General features: G+C 40.9%; 1 non-coding gene across 1 annotated transcript; it reads right to left on the bottom strand.

Annotated features, from left to right (window-relative positions):
- Positions 1-5,061: 5,061 nt before the first annotated feature.
- LOC141589155 (small nucleolar RNA R71) lies at positions 5,062-5,168 on the bottom strand. The gene has a single exon (XR_012520105.1). It is a non-coding gene; the product is annotated as a small nucleolar RNA R71 (small nucleolar RNA).
- Positions 5,169-15,938: the final 10,770 nt, after the last annotated feature.

The raw sequence follows: 15,938 nt of genomic DNA, 5'->3' as shown, positions 1-15,938 counted from the left end.
CGGAAGCCGTTGCTGTTGTAGCTCCGTTGAGGATCCGTTCTGAGGAGGAAATCCATGCTAGGCGGGCCTACAAGAAGAACAAGGGGAAGATGTACCCCGAGGGTAAAGGCAAGGGTAGAATGGAAGAGTGAAGACCTCCATTACCCATTTTATTATTATGTTGTATTATTGTTGTGAGTTTTTATTATGTTGTACTAGGTAGTTATTGTGTGTTTTGTGCTAGTTTTATTATGTGAGGTGTTTCAGTTGACACCTTAGCTTTGACAAGTGGTAAACTCGTCAAGCTTTATTTGTTGTTGAAATTGTAATCCCTCCCATTATCAATTAAATAAGAGGATTGCCCGTGTCGAAAATTGTGAACGCTTGTTTCTTCCATCCATTTTGTAAAGGCAATTCGATTTGAATCGTCCTAATCATTTGTACTTGGGAAAGTGGGATTTTTGTAGGAAGGGAGAAAGGATACTTTTGTATTTTTGTGGGAAAGGGAACGGTTTTCCCTTTTCTTTTTCTTTTGATGGGGATGTTTTTTTTGTATGTGGGTAATTTTATTGATTGTGGGAATGGTTGTTTTTTTTATTGTGGGAATGGTTGTTTTTTTTATTGTGGGAATGGTTGTTTTTTTTTTATTGTGGGAATGGTTGTATCCTTCTTGTGTAAGAAAGGACTGCCTACGTATTCACCTGAAGAGGTGAAATCAAACCATGATCGTAGTTCGAAATGCTTTGTAAATTTGATTGGGTTTTGTGGTTGTATCCCTCAGGCACAAGAGGGACTGCCTACGTATCCACCTGAAGAGGTGAAATGAAACCATGCTCGTAGTTCAGGGGTTTTTGTTTTAGTGCAAATGGATGTTGCCTTTGACATATCAAAGGACATTCAAAACGGGTAAGGTGCCGCAGCTTAGACTCGATAAAACATGCAATTTCAAATCAGAACACGTTGAGGAACTTGACTTGAAAAGGTGTTGAGGTGGTTGCTAGTCGTAAAACTAGGCTTAGGTCGTTGGTTGCTATGGTTCAAGGGTAGTATTTCTTGAGTTGGTCTAGGTTGGTCGGGTTTGTAAAATCCTCCCCATCTAGGTCACTCAGTCTCACTGCGCCCCCCAAAAGTATTTTCTTGACCAGGTATGGCCCGGCCCAATTAGGTTTGAACTTCCCCCTCGGATCGACGGGTAACGGTGCTCGAACCGACTTGAGGACCAAGTCGCCCTCCTTGATGTTCTTGGGTTTAACCTTCTTGTTGAATGCCCGTTGTATACGTCGTTGGTATAGCTGGACATTATGCAAGGCGTTGAGTCGCCGTTCGTCTAGAAGAGTTAGTTGCTCGTACCTTCGACGGGTCCATTCCGCCTCAGGGACTTGACTCTCCAGTAGGATGCGTAGAGAAGGGACCTCTAACTATACCGGTTGAACTTCCTCCATGCCATATGCTAGGTAGAAGGGTGTGGTGCCTGTCGGTGTTCGAATGGAGGTTCGGTATCCCCAGAGTGCGAACGGTAGTTTGCTCGGCCAATCGCGGTAGTTTTCTTGCATTTTCTTGATAATGGTGACAAGAGTTTTGTTCGCTGCCTCCACCGCTCCGTTAGTTTGGGGACGTTAGGGGGATGATCGATGTCGTTTGATCTTGTATTTGTCCAGCAAGGCCTGAGTTTCCGCACCGGAAGTGAGAGCCTTGATCGCTGATGATTTCATGGGGTACCCCATACCGGTAGATGATGTTGTTTTCAATGAACTTGGCGACCTGTTTGGTGGTCAAGACTGCATATGACTGTGCTTCCACCCATTTGGTGAAGTGGTCAAGACTGCATATGACAGTCGTGGGTGATGGGTATGACAAGTCCTCTCGGTCCAAGTCAGCTAATAGCCCCTCTCGGTCTATGCTATTAGTCCCTAGGTGTCACTAATACTAACTTTCGTTCTTGACTAGTGATCCTAATGCCTAAATTACATTATCTTTCCATCTAGCAATTTAGCCGTCTTAAATCGTTAATCTAAGTTCTTCCCTATCTTTCGATCTACGGGTTGGTCAAAGCTAAGCATCTAACAAGTCTCCGCTAGGTCTCATTGATAGATATTGCACTTAACGAATCAAATGAAGCAAATCAGACACGAAGATGGTCGATCGACCAGCTACCTTAGTCGACCGACCACCCGCCTCAGTCAACCGACCAGATAAGCCAGTCGGTTGACCAAGCCCTAATCCGGGGGTAACCTATCCTAATGCCATCTACGCTAATAGCTCGCCTACATCCTAGCAAGGGTGATTTAGCTACACATACTAACAACGATAACAACAATGAAATTCAGAATTAAAGCATAAGAATTCATAATTGAAATAAGTAAACAAATAACTAACATGAATCAATAACACGGCTTTGGGAATCCTAACTAGTAATTCTATACTACGAATTAAAGCAGCGAGTATTAAACGAAGGAACAAAGAAATACCGTAGGGAGAATTGAAGAGGAAAGAACAAAACCGAATGCAAAGAAAACTTTATTGACGGAAAGCTAAACTAAACTAATGACTATCGAATTGTATATTAAGAACTTGATGATCAAAAACTGAATGATTATTCTGAAAACTAAGGTTACGTTATATAGGAATAATCCTGCGTAACTGATGTGACCATAATTAGAGCACTTTTAGTCCCCGAATTAGCCTTGTTCCCATGCTTTTTAGTTCATATTTGGGTCATTTATTGTCTTTAGTTCTTTGTTTTGCATATTCTTTGAGGTTTTGTGTCCTTGGTAGGAAAGGAGTGCAAACCTTGTATTTTCATGACAAAACGAGACTAAATTGATTGAATTCAATGACCAAGCATCAAGGAGAGACAAGATTAGAAGGCCTTTGTACATACTATAGTAAATGGGCAATGATGAGAAAAGATCCTTGCATCCTCGAGGAAATCCCTAAGGATTTTATGAAGAAAAGGGAAGAAAAGAAGAAGAAATGTGACTGTCCAGCAATCCGTGCGGATTGTCCTGAAGACGCCTGTTTTCCACCTTCACAATCCGTGCGTCTTCTCCCCAAGACGCCCGGGCAGCAACCCCAGAAGACGCCCGTCTTCTCCCCAAGACGCCCGGGCAGAGACCCTCGAATCTGGCCGTCCCGTGCTAAAGACGCACGGATTCCAAGGCAGCACAACTTCGTCTTCTTCAAGCTTCAAAAAAGATGCCCATCCTTCCAAAAATACCGGCGTTTCCTTAAGTAGGGACTCAATCGTTATTTAAGCCCTTAGTTAACCCTAATTCCTACACCTAATCCCCACTATAAATACCCCATTAGTCTAATTATAAGAGCATGTTCTTCTTAGCAATCTTTAATATAGTTAATATCAATCAAATCTCTCTTTAATATTGTAATCAACAATTAATCAAGTTCTAATACAAGTTTTATTTCCTTAATCTCTCTCTTGTTCATCCTTTATTTTGGGTAATTGAAGATTATTTGGGTTATTATTGGGAGATTGACAACCTCTTAATCAAGCATTAAGTACTTCTTTTATTCTTTGCTTTATTATTGGAATTATTAGTAGGTATAATTCTCTTAATCCTTTTTTAATTATTGCTAATTACTTTTATTTATTCATCACGTTTCACTTTGTTGGTATGATTGACAACCTTGCTAGCATGTTCAACATGATAATGAGTGAGTAGTTACTTAGCTAGGGTTAATGGGTAATTAGGGGAAACCAACATGGGGAATGATTCATGCTTAAATTAATATGTTTTCATGGTTTATTTGCTTGCTTGTTTTGATCTCAACTCATGCACATGTTATGTTTGATGAATTGCGAGCCTATGAATCCTTGCATTTTTTACCCATCACCTATCTTTTCAATGAGACTTGTAAGACATAAACCAACTCGAGTCTCATTAGACCATGCATGTTGTTGAGTAGGGAAGACTAAGTCGACTTGTAGGTGTTGTACAATCTAATCGATTTGGCTCCGGGACCGAAACTTTCCTAGGATTGTAAGATATAAACCAACTCAATCCATCACAATAATAATTGCTTGCTTATAATTTGAGAACATGTTTGTATGATCAATTCCCATGAATCCCCTATGACCCCATGATACCCTAGTGCTTTTTATTAATTGTTTACAACCCTTTTTTAATTCATCTTGCTAGTTTACTTTTATTGCTATTTAGTTTAGTGACCTTCTACATCAACCCAAATTGTGACACCCCTAAGACACTACTAGTTTCAATAGAAATCTCATCTCAATTCCCGTCCCTTGGAATCCGACCTTTACTTGCCTCTTTACTAATTGTAGAGTTGTTTGTGAAGCTATAAATTGTGTTTTGGTCTAGGTGCTCCTAACGACAAGTTACCGAAAAGATTAGTCATCCGACCAAAAATGGCGCCGTTGCCGGGGACGGTGTTAACTTGATTTAGATTTTCTTATATTGTTATTAGTTGTGTCTTTATTTGCCTTGGGGAAGTAAAACTCCTCAAGGTTTGTTCTAATTGTTTTCGAGTTGTTTGATATTTTGCATGTCTAGAAGGTTACAAGGTGATTTGTTACCTTTTGATCGTGAAATTGAAAGAACTTTGATAACCAATAGAAGACTTGCTAGGAGAACTTTGAGAGGTGTTAGTGAGGTTATTCAACCAACTATTGAGTTCATCAACCCTTTTGCAAGAGAAGATGAAGAGAACCCAACACAAAATCAACCCACAATGCCTAAGTTTTCATCACATTCCGTACCCACCGAGGAGAACCTACCCAATGGTACTCCCACACCACAACATCTAACCGGAAATTTCATTGCCAAATACACATTTATCCAATTAGTCGAAAGAAGCCAACTTGGGGGGATGCCTAGTGAAGACCCTCATTCACATATGGAGACCTTTTGCGACTATTGTGATGCGATTTCTCAAACCGGTGTAACTCAAGACCAAATTCGATGGGTCTTATTTCCTTTTTCTCTAATTAGAACCGCGAAACAATGGTTGAAGGGCCTTGATAAGGCCACTCTCGGAATTGATTCTTGGAAAAAGTTGGCTCTAGCTTTCTACAAAAAGTTCTATCCACCGGAAAAGACTACCATGCTAAGAGCTCAAATTACGGGTTTTAAGCAAAGGGATGAAGAATCTTTGTATGAAGCTTGGGAGCGGTTCAAAGGAATTTGTCGCTCATGTCCTCACCATGGACTTAGCGAGTGGTTCTTGGTACAACAATTTTGGAACGGTCTATATGAAGATTCAAGGAACATTATCAACATGGGATCAAATGGAATGTTCACCGAAGTTGATGACAATCAAACTTGGAACAAAATTGAGGAAATGGCGGTCCATAACTCACAATATAGTAGACCTCGCAAGGCTACTAGAGGAGGAAAGCATGAAGTGGACTCCATTACTCAATTGGGTGCTCAACTTAGTGCTCACATTGATACCATCAATTTGATGTTTGAAAAAGCTATAGCTAGACTTGAAGAAGCCGCAAAATCACCAAAGCATCATGTTAATGCCATGACGGCATCTTCATCAATCCCAAGTGGGATATGTGAGAATTGTGGAACTTTGGGACATGACCCAAGTGAATGTAGGGGAACAAATGAACAAGTGAATTCTTTCCAAGCATACAAGAGTAGTACCCCTTATTCCAACTATTACAATGAAAACACCAAATTCCATCCAAATCTCTCATACAAAAGCCAAAATGTTCAAAACCCTCAAACAACATACACCCCACCTCCCATGAGAAACCAAAATCAAAGATCCTTTTACAACCAAAACCAAGGCTACCAAAATCAATCTCCATACAATCAACAAAATGACCAAGGTTTTGATGTTCATAAAGCGGTCCTTCAAATGCAAAAGAATCAACAAGAGTTTTTCACTCAAATGCAAAAGGATAGTCAAGCAAAGGAAACCACCATCAATAACATCCTAGCTCACACCAAAATGTTGGAAACCCAATTGACTCAACTAGCATCTTCAAGCTCACAAAGACAAAAGGGGCAATTACCACCTCAAGGTAATCCCCCAAGACATGAAACGGTTAGTGCCATTCACTTGAGAAGTGGTACAAGGTATGAAGCACCGAAGAAGCAAGTTGAGGATGAAGTTGTGGAAGCTAGTGACAAAGAAGAAATTGTGCAAAACTCCAAGGATGGAGAACCATCAAAAGAAGAAATTTCAAAGAAAAGTGAAGACAAGGTCAAGGAGAAGGAGCCCATTGTGATTAGACTTCCTTTTCCAAGTCGTCAAGCCAAGCCCAAATTTGATGACCAACTTGGAAAATTTATGGAAATTGTGAAGAATTTGGAAGTCTCAATTCCTTTCACGGAATTAATCAATCATGTGCCGGCCTATGCAAAATACATGAAAGACATCCTCACAAAGAAGAAGTCGATCCGGAAGCTTGAGACTATCGCCTTCACTAAGGTGAGTAGTGCAATACTTCAAGGGAGTTCATCTCCAAAACTCAAGGATCCGGGAAGCTTCTCAATACCGTGTACCATTGGCGACACCACGATAAACAAAGCCTTAAGTGATCTAGGGGCTAGTGTGAGTGTTATGCCGTACTCGGTGAGTAAAAGGTTGGGAATGGGAGAGCTTAAATGCACCAATATCACACTCCAAATGGCCGATATATCGACGAAGACACCATTAGGGATATGGGAAGATGTTCCTGCACGAATTGGGAAATTTTTCATCCCGGTGGACTTTGTCATTGTTGACATGGAAGAAGACTCCAACATTCCAATCATTCTAGGAAGACCTTTCTTACACACCGCGGGTGCGGTGATTGATGTAAAACATTGAGAGCTCACTCTAGAAGTGGGAGATGAGAGTATAACTTTCAATCTTGACAAGACCATGAGAGCTCCCTGTTTGCATGAACCATGTTTTATGATTGATCATTATAGCCGGAAGGATGATAGGAAGAAGTCGGAATTCCAATGGAAGAAGAAAATTGAAGATGCTCCATTCAAAGAGCAAGTGAATTGTAAAAAAGAGAGCTTGAAAAGCTCATCAAAGTCAAGCAATGAAGAGGATGGCCTCATTGGCCAAGACAAGAAATTGGGAGAATTGTCTCTATCAACTCAAGAGATCTTTAGTGATCAAGTAGATGAAGTTTGTGGTCTTTGGGACGATGAGTTTGAAGGGATTTTCAATCCCTATATTGGTAATGCTATCGATCAAGACCGACAACAAGGGCAAAGGTCTATTGAAGATCTTTATCATGATAATGAACAAGCTTTTGATTACTTCTTCAAGGTGTTGAGCAACATCAACAACACCTTGGACATGCCCCCATGACATCTCACTAAAGATGAGAGTTTGGTGGAGTCCTCCCTAAACTACCATTTGTAAATATTTCTAGCTCCCTAACTCTCATTTTAATTCTCATATTGCATTTTGGTCATTTTTGGATTTATATGCCTTGATCAAGATAATTATCATTTTTAAGAGAAGTGAGGGAGGGACTAATGATTTCAATTGATGTGTAGTGCTTTAGCTTAGTGTGGGGATATCAATTGCCTAGGCTATCCATGCCTTAGTAGTGCCCCCACAATGAAGAACACGAGGTTTTGAAGAATGAAAAATGACAAGGGATATGCAAGTACACGGATGGAACTGAATCCGGGTAGAAGGGGCAGAATCCGAGCGTTTTCAAGAGAATCCGCCCGTCTTCAGGCAACACGGGCGTATTTGTCACAAGACGCCCGTCCCTCTGAGCTGAATTTTTGAAATTTTGGGACTGTTAGCAAATCCGGGCGTCCTGCAAAAGAATCCTCCCGTCCTAAAAAAGACGCCCGTCCTGCAAGAGAAGACGCCCGTCTTTTTGGTTGAGAAAAACAAGAAAAATCCCTGGAAAGGAATCCGCCCGTCTTCAAGGAAAGACGCCCGTCCCGCAGTTGCAGAATCCGAGCGTCTTTGCTCTAAGACGCCCGTCTTTAGGCGAGAATCCTGAAGTCCAGAACAGGCAGAATCCGGGCATTCCGAAGGAAATCCCCCGTCTTCCCCCTGCATTTCAAATTTTTCGGGTCTTTTATAAACCCCCTCCCACATTCATTTCTTCATTTCTTCATTCAAAACACTACCCATAAACCCCAAAACTCAAAACCCTCATCCTCTCCATCACCAAAACAAGATTTCCTCAACCACATTCATCAAAACCAAATCAAAACATCCTTTTAACAACAATTAATCACTCCTCTTTCAACAAAAATCAAACCAAGCACCAAAATCTTCAACCTTTGAGTCGATTTTTGAATTTATAAAGGCAAAGCCTTTCATCTTGAAATCGATTTGGGTACACTTGGAAATTGAAGATTTTCACTCCTTTCTTGGTTCAAACATCAATGGCAAGGACTAAAGGAGCAACAAAGGCACCAAAGGCAAAGGCACTCTCAACAAGACAAAAGAGTCTTCAAGCAAAGAAAGCCTCATTGGCTATTGTGGTAGCTAGCTCAAACTTGGAAGTGCAACAACAACAACCTCCCTTGGAAGCAACAACTTCTACTACTCCGGAAATTTCTCAACTTTCGAACTATCCGGAGGTAATTTTCATCTCTAACTCCCATAGGGAAACTTTTGCCAAGTATGCTAGAAAATCCTTTCTATCCACCAAGTTTATTTGTGAAGATGCCTTAGATAAGTTGGGTGTCCTTGAGCAAAATAGAGCCTTCTTTAAAGCCATGGGGTTGGAAAAATTGTTTGCAACAAAAGAATTGACATACCCCTCCCTTATCTTAGAATTTTTGAGTTCTTTGAAAGTCAATAAGGTAGAGACTATGGAAAACATCGAGTTCCGCCTTGCTAATGTTAGTTGGCGCATCTCCTTTGAGGAAATGAGTAAAGCTTTGGGTCATAGTGATTCACCTAGTTTTTTCAAGAATGTTGGCAAGTATGACCCCGCTCCTCTTTGGGAGGCAATTTCTAGAAGGAAATTTGATAACTATCATGCTAGTCACGCTCTATTAGTCCACCATCCTGGCATTAGAGTGTGGCACAAGGTTATAGGGAACACCATCATTGCAAGAAAAGACACCAACCACTTTACCAAGCTCGATTTTGTTCTTCTTGAGTCGGCCTTAAACATTGGAAGGGAATTTACCAAGCCTTTTAACTCTCTAAGGCTTTTGGTGGATAGATGGCTAAATGTTGATTGTGGGAAGCAAGGCACTACCGTTATTGTGAATGGAGGTCTAGTCACTCTTTTGGCTAAGTACTTTGATCCGAACTTCAACAAGGATAGCAAGTATGTGGCGAAAAAGGGTGGTCATCTCATTGATATTGATGCTATGATAAACAAATACAAGTGGGTCTCTCATAACCCTCTTGATACCAAGTATGGATGGCTCACTAGTAAGGCTAGATCTTTTACTTTGCCTTCGAAGATTTGTCGTTTAAGTGTCCATCGGACCAACTATCTCCTTCCCCTCTCAAAAGAGGCCGAATACATTATCCGACAACAAAAGGGTGAAATTGAAATACCCTCCTCTTCCATTGTCACACCACCCTATCCTTTCAAGTACCAAGAATTCAAACCCGAAGGTGTTGAAGCAAGCAAAGATTATATGACTCTACTTATGCAAGAGATGCACAAGCAAGCTTTTAAGGATCGGGAAGATGCTTACTTAGCCCAATATCCACCCCTCCTTCATTTAGCTAGGCAAGGACTACTTGATCTTTCATGTGCTTTGCCTAGTTCGGCGGATAGGGAAGTCTTCTTTCCGAGTGCATCTAGGGGTATTTCGGGTGATGATGAGGTTGTCGGTGATGCGGTTGTTGATAGCATTGATGAAGAGGCTAGTGATAAAGAAGAAGAGGATGATGAACAAAGTGAACAAGAAAGTGAAGAGGGAAGTGGCGATGAGTCCACTTCTATGGAGGAAGATGATGATAGTGATGATATGATGGAAGATTAGCAAGCTTTGGAGACTCCTACCCTCTTGAGGTTTGTCTATTTCTCTCTTTGTTTTATTTATTTAATCTTGATCATGGTTGGAGTAGTCCTAGCAACATAGAGGACTAACACCTCGGCCCCATTGAGGTGTTCTTATTTTATTGTTCCCACTTTTGAAAATCGAAAATGACAAATTTAGTTTCATGCATTGCATCGTGTGTGCATGAACTACACCCAACCTTAGGACATTAGAAATAATGTCTAACTCGGTTTGGGGAAGTACATGCATACACAACGGGAGGTAATCTAAATTATCCTCTCCGTCATAAACAAAAACCATGCATCATGTAGTGTAGATTAATGTAGCTTGCATTTAGTGTAGAATTCATGCATCATGCTTGCATGATTTCCCATCATTTTGGCCATTGAGGACAATGCCCATATTAGTGTGGGAATGGGGAATTCTAACTTAACATTTATTCAAAAATCCAAAAAAAAATTGAAAATTTCAAAAAACCATAAAAATTTGAAAAATTGAAAAACCAAAAACATGTTCATTTCCTTTGTAGTATAGTCATGTATATATTATTGTATATATTGTGTTTGTTTTACCCTTGTTCACATTGATCGACTACGCCACATCCGAGACATGAGGATAATGAAGACCGCATGATATGATCTTTCCAATCCCCTTTTTCCTCTTTATGTTAATGACTACGTGGCTCTATTTTGATTGATGCGGTAAACAATGTGAACTTAGGACTTGCATTTAGTGTATATGTCATATTAGTTGGTAGAATCATTTGCATTAGGATGTTTTTATGTTAGTTGCATCATGGCATGTAGTTGCATGATTAGAAAAATTTTGTGAAATCGTCTACTTGGGAAGTTTGACAAGTGTATATAGGCCCTAGTAGATGCTTTTTCTTCTTAAGACTTTGGTTGTTAGAATACTTGTAAAACACCCTAGAATGTGTCATGCTAGTATCCTTTGACCTATGGATTAAAGCCTAGTCAAGAGTACCTTGTGGTGTGATAACTCCTTGGCTACCGTTTATTCCAAGGTGACCTTTGAAACCATGCATCCATCCATCCATCATCCATGTTCTACCATATTTTTGTCATCAAAGGGAATGGACACAAAAAGAAATCAATTTGAGTTCAATGAAATGAAAAGTGAAAGAAAGTTTGCAAAAATGCATCAAATGAAAAGAGGAGCAAAAATAGAACTCCTAAAGCTTCAAATATAAGGCACCCTCACTACATATGGGGTGACTTTGAAAATGTTCAAAAGAAATGCAAAGAAAAGTTGAAAGTTGTCAAGTGTTGAAATGCCAAAAATCAAAAAGAAATGGCAAGAAAGTGTTTTCAAATGTTATATGCCACAAGAAATTGGGGGGAAAAACAAAAATGAAAGCAAACTCCCAAAGTGAAACTCAAATTTTATTGATCCCTTTATCCATCGTATCCATTTTTGTGCATGGTAGAGAGGGGACGACCCTTCTTCTTGTCTAGGTAAGAGGGGGAATTCCGCGATCCTCCAGTGTTTCTAACACCATATGGAGTTTACTCTTGACAAAAGCATTTAACGATTGACGACAAAGGTACCCTAGCTTGACACAACTTGGAGGTTATTTATTGGTATCCTTCTAAGCTTAGTAGTTTGAAGAAATTGCATCTATGAAGGAGTGTGTAACCTTGACTTGCTTCCCTTGTAGATAATTTCCGCCACTTAGATGAGGAAAGTGGCTATTCTTTTGTAGATGCATCCATTATTTGTTTTTGTGTGCTTAATGTTTGGGTGTGTCGCCATTTTGGCAAGACCCAGCTTGCCTTGCAAGAAGGCATCCTACCTTATGGTTGCCTTGTTGTGAGTTGAAGGGGCGGAGTGAGACCCGATAATTGTCTCATATCGGCTATGTTATTAGGTTAGTATTGGTCCTAGTCTTTGTCACCTCTTTACTCGGGACGAGTAAAGGTTCGGTTTGGGGATGTTTGATGTGACCATAATTAGAGCACTTTTAGTCCCCGAATTAGCCTTGTTCCCATGCTTTTTAGTGCATATTTGGGTCATTTATTGTCTTTAGTTCTTTGTTTTGCATATTCTTTGAGGTTTTGTGTCCTTGGTAGGAAAGGAGTGCAAACCTTGCATTTTCATGGCAAAACGAGACTAAATTGATTGAATTCAATGACCAAGCATCAATGAGAGACAAGATTAGAAGGCCTTTGTACATACTATAGTAAATGGGCAATGATGAGAAAACATCCTTGCATCCCCGAGGAAATCCCCAAGGATTTTATGAAGAAAAGGGAAGAAAAGAAGAAGAAATGTGACTGTCCAGCAATCCGTGCGGATTGTCCTGAAGACGCCCGTCCTCCACCTTCACAATCCGTGCGTCTTCTCCCCAAGACGCCCGGGCAGCAACCCCAGAAGACGCCCGTCTTATCCCCAAGACGCCCGGGCAGAGACCCTCGAATCCGGCCGTCCCGTGCTAAAGACGCACGGATTCCAAGGCAGCACAACTTCGTCTTCTTCAATCTTCAAGAAAGATGCCCATCCTTCCAAAAATACCGGCGTTTCCTTAAGCAGGGACTTAATTGTCATTTAAGCCCTTAGTTAACCCTAATTCCTACACCTAATCCCCACTATAAATATCCCATTAGTCTAATTAGAAGAGCATGTTCTTCTTAGCAATCTTTAGTATAGTTAATATCAATCAAATCTCTCTTTAATATTGTAATCAACAATTAATCAAGTTCTAATACAAGTTTTATTTCCTTAATCTCTCTCTTGTTCATCCTTTATTTTGGGTAATTGAAGATTATTTGGGTTATTATTGGGAGATTGACAACCTCTCAATCAAGCATCAAGTACTTCTTTTATTCTTTGCTTTATTATTGGAATCATTAGTAGGTATAATTCTCTTAATCCCTTTTTAATTATTGCTAATTACTTTCATTTATTCATCATGTTTCACTTTGTTGGTATGATTGACAACCTTGCTAGCATGTTCAACATGATAATGAGTGAGTAGTTCCTTAGCTAGGGTTAATGGGTAATTAGGGGAAACCAACATGGGGAATGATTCATGCTTAAATTAATATGCTTTCATGGTTTATTTGCTTGCTTGTTTTGATCTCAACTCATGCACATGTTATGTTTGATGAAATGCGAGCCTATGAATCCTTGCATTTTTTACCCATCACCTATCTTTTCAATCAGACTTGTAAGACATAAACCAACTCGAGTCTCATTAGACCATGCATGTTATTGAGTAGGGAAGACTAAGTCGACTTGTAGGTGTTGTACAATCTAATCGATTCGGCTCCGGGACCCAAACTTTCCTAGGATTGTAAGATATAAACCAACTCAATCCATCACAATAATAATTGCTTGCTTATAATTTGAGAACATGTTTGTATGATCAATTCCCATGAATCCCCTATGACCCCATGATACCCTAGTGCTTTTTATCAATTGTTTACAACCCTTTTTTAATTCATCTTGCTAGTTTACTTTCATTGCTATTTAGTTTAGTGACCTTCTACATCAACCGAAACTGTGACACCCCTAAGACACTACTAGTTTCAATAGAAATCTTATCTCAATTCCCGTCCCTTGGGATCCGACCCTTTACTTGCCTCTTTACTAATTGTAGAGTTGTTTGTGAAGCTATAAATTGTGTCTTGGTCTAGGTGCTCCTAACGACAAGTTACCGAAAAGATTAGTCATCTGACCAGTAACCTTTATTCCTAAACCTACTCACAATGGGCTTTGGAATTCTCGATCTTTTAACTTGCGCATCAGCTCGTGGGGTGGTCGATCGACCACACCAGTCGATCGACCAAGAGTGCTGTGCAGTAATGCATTCTGACGAATTCTGCAGCGCGCACCAATCTTAAAATAGCTGCCATTTCTTCGTTACTTGGTTAAATCAGGCGTTCTACACGGCGTTGGAATGCTAAGAGGATAATATTTCACCTCCAATTAGAATCACTCGATTATCAGCTTTAGAACTCGAGATATTGCCATCTGAAGCAGGCTTCAGTATTGTGAAGTGCTTCTTCGCTTGTTAAACTCGTATGCACCCATGCTTTTTCTATCCTTAGGCCTTGAAACGCGCACCAAGCTCATTCCTCGACTCAATACTTCATGTCAAATCCTATGCTAAACACTCCGGGACAGATTTGGCTCATTTTCTGCTGGATTCTTCACATTCCTACAAAATCGCCACAAAAAGGAAGAAATACACGAAACAAGGGAAATAGTAGCATAAACTACTCAATTGAGCTCTGAAATGCGTGTGAAATGAGGTGAAAAACATCATCTATTAGACACGCATCATTAAGAAAGGCCAGGGTGACGTCAAGGTGTATAAAAGGGATGGTGGTATGTGTTGTATGTTGGCGAAGATTTGGCAATTGTGGCAATGTTTAACGTAGTTACGACATTCGGCTTCCATGGTGGTCCAGTAGTAACCTAGCCATGTGATTTTTGGAGTAAGCATCATTGCGCTCATGTGAGGGCCACATTCTCCGTCGTGGACCTCTCTCATCACTTTTTTGGCTTTATGATGGTCAATGCAAAAGAGGAGAATTCCTTGGGGTGTTCTTTTGTATAGTTGATCTTGATTCTTCACGAATTGTGATGCAAGTAAACGGATGGCTCTTTGTCCTCTATGATCAGAGTTGGGAGGGAATTCGTTTTTGGTTTTGTAGTTGAGGATGGCTTGGTACCAAGGTTCATCATGGCTTTCCTCATCATCGATGATGGCACGAATGTGGGCTGGCTCGCTCCTTCTCTCGACACATAGGGGCATCGATGTCATGTTGTCAGGTATGTTGACGAGTGTGGCAAGCTTTGCCAGGGTATCAGCAAATTGATTTTCCTCTCTCGGAAGATGGAAGTAGTCGATTTGGTCGAAGAATTAGGCCTCCTGATTGATCTTTTCTCGGTAGGGAGCTAAGCTGTCAGATCGGATTTCCATGATCCGGACACCTGGTTGATGATGAGCGAGGAATCGCCGTGGACCCTCAGTATCTTGATGGAAAGTGTGATGGCTGCTTGTAGGCCGATGAGACATGCTTCATATTCAGCGGCATTGTTGGTGACGGCAAAGTCTAGCTTGACCGAGATCGGAACATGTTCTCCCTTTGGTGATATTAGAAGGATTCCTTCCCCGAAGCCTCTCAGATTAGATGCACCGTCGAAGTATAGGTCCTATGTGTCGGAATCGGCATAAAGGATGTCTTCATCAGGAAGTGACCACGTGTCAGTCGTTGGATCCTTGTTGTCGGGATTTTCAGCTAGGAAATCGACAACCGCTCTTCCCGTGATAAACTTGAGGGGTACAAACTTGAGATCAAACTCAGACAGCATGAGCGTCCACCTAGACAGCCTTCCGTTTAGTACGGGTTTTTCGAAGATGTATTTGACCGGGTCCATCTTGGAGTAGATGTGGACCGTGTAGCTGAGCATGTAATGCCGCAGCTTCTTTGTTGACCATACTAGGGCAACGCATGTCTTCTCCAGTTGGGTATACCTTGTCTCATACTCGATGAACTTTTTGCTGATGTAGTAGATGGCTCGTTCTTCGTTGCCGACTGTTTGTGCTAACATTACTCTCATGGCTGTGTCGGTAACAGTCAGGTATAGGGATAAAGGAATCCCCGGTTGAGGTGGCATGAGGACAGGAGGCTTGGATAGGATCTCCTTTATCCTGTCGAAGGCCTTTTGACAGTCGTCGTCCCAATCGGTGTGATCGGAGGCGCGAAGCTCCTTGAATATTGGTTCACAAATCATGGTGAGCTTGGCAATGAAGCGGCTGATGTATTGGACCTGACCGAGAAATCCCCGAATCTCATTCTCGTTCCTAGGTCGAGGCATTTGCTGAAGGCTTTGATTTTGGTTGGGTCAGTCTCAATGCCTCTTTTGCTAATGACATATCCCAAGAGTTTTCCGGAGGTAACGCCGAATGCACACTTCTGAGGATTTAGTCTCATGTTATATTTCCGCAGACGAGCGAAGAATTTCCGAAGGGCGTTGATGTGGCCGTCCCGT

The sequence above is a fragment of the Silene latifolia genome, chromosome 6 (genome assembly GCF_048544455.1).
Source record: "Silene latifolia isolate original U9 population chromosome 6, ASM4854445v1, whole genome shotgun sequence".
In the NCBI taxonomy this organism is placed as follows: Eukaryota; Viridiplantae; Streptophyta; class Magnoliopsida; order Caryophyllales; family Caryophyllaceae; genus Silene; species Silene latifolia.
The sequence above is the reverse complement of the archived record's forward strand: the minus strand, read 5'-3'. Positions and strand labels throughout refer to the sequence as shown.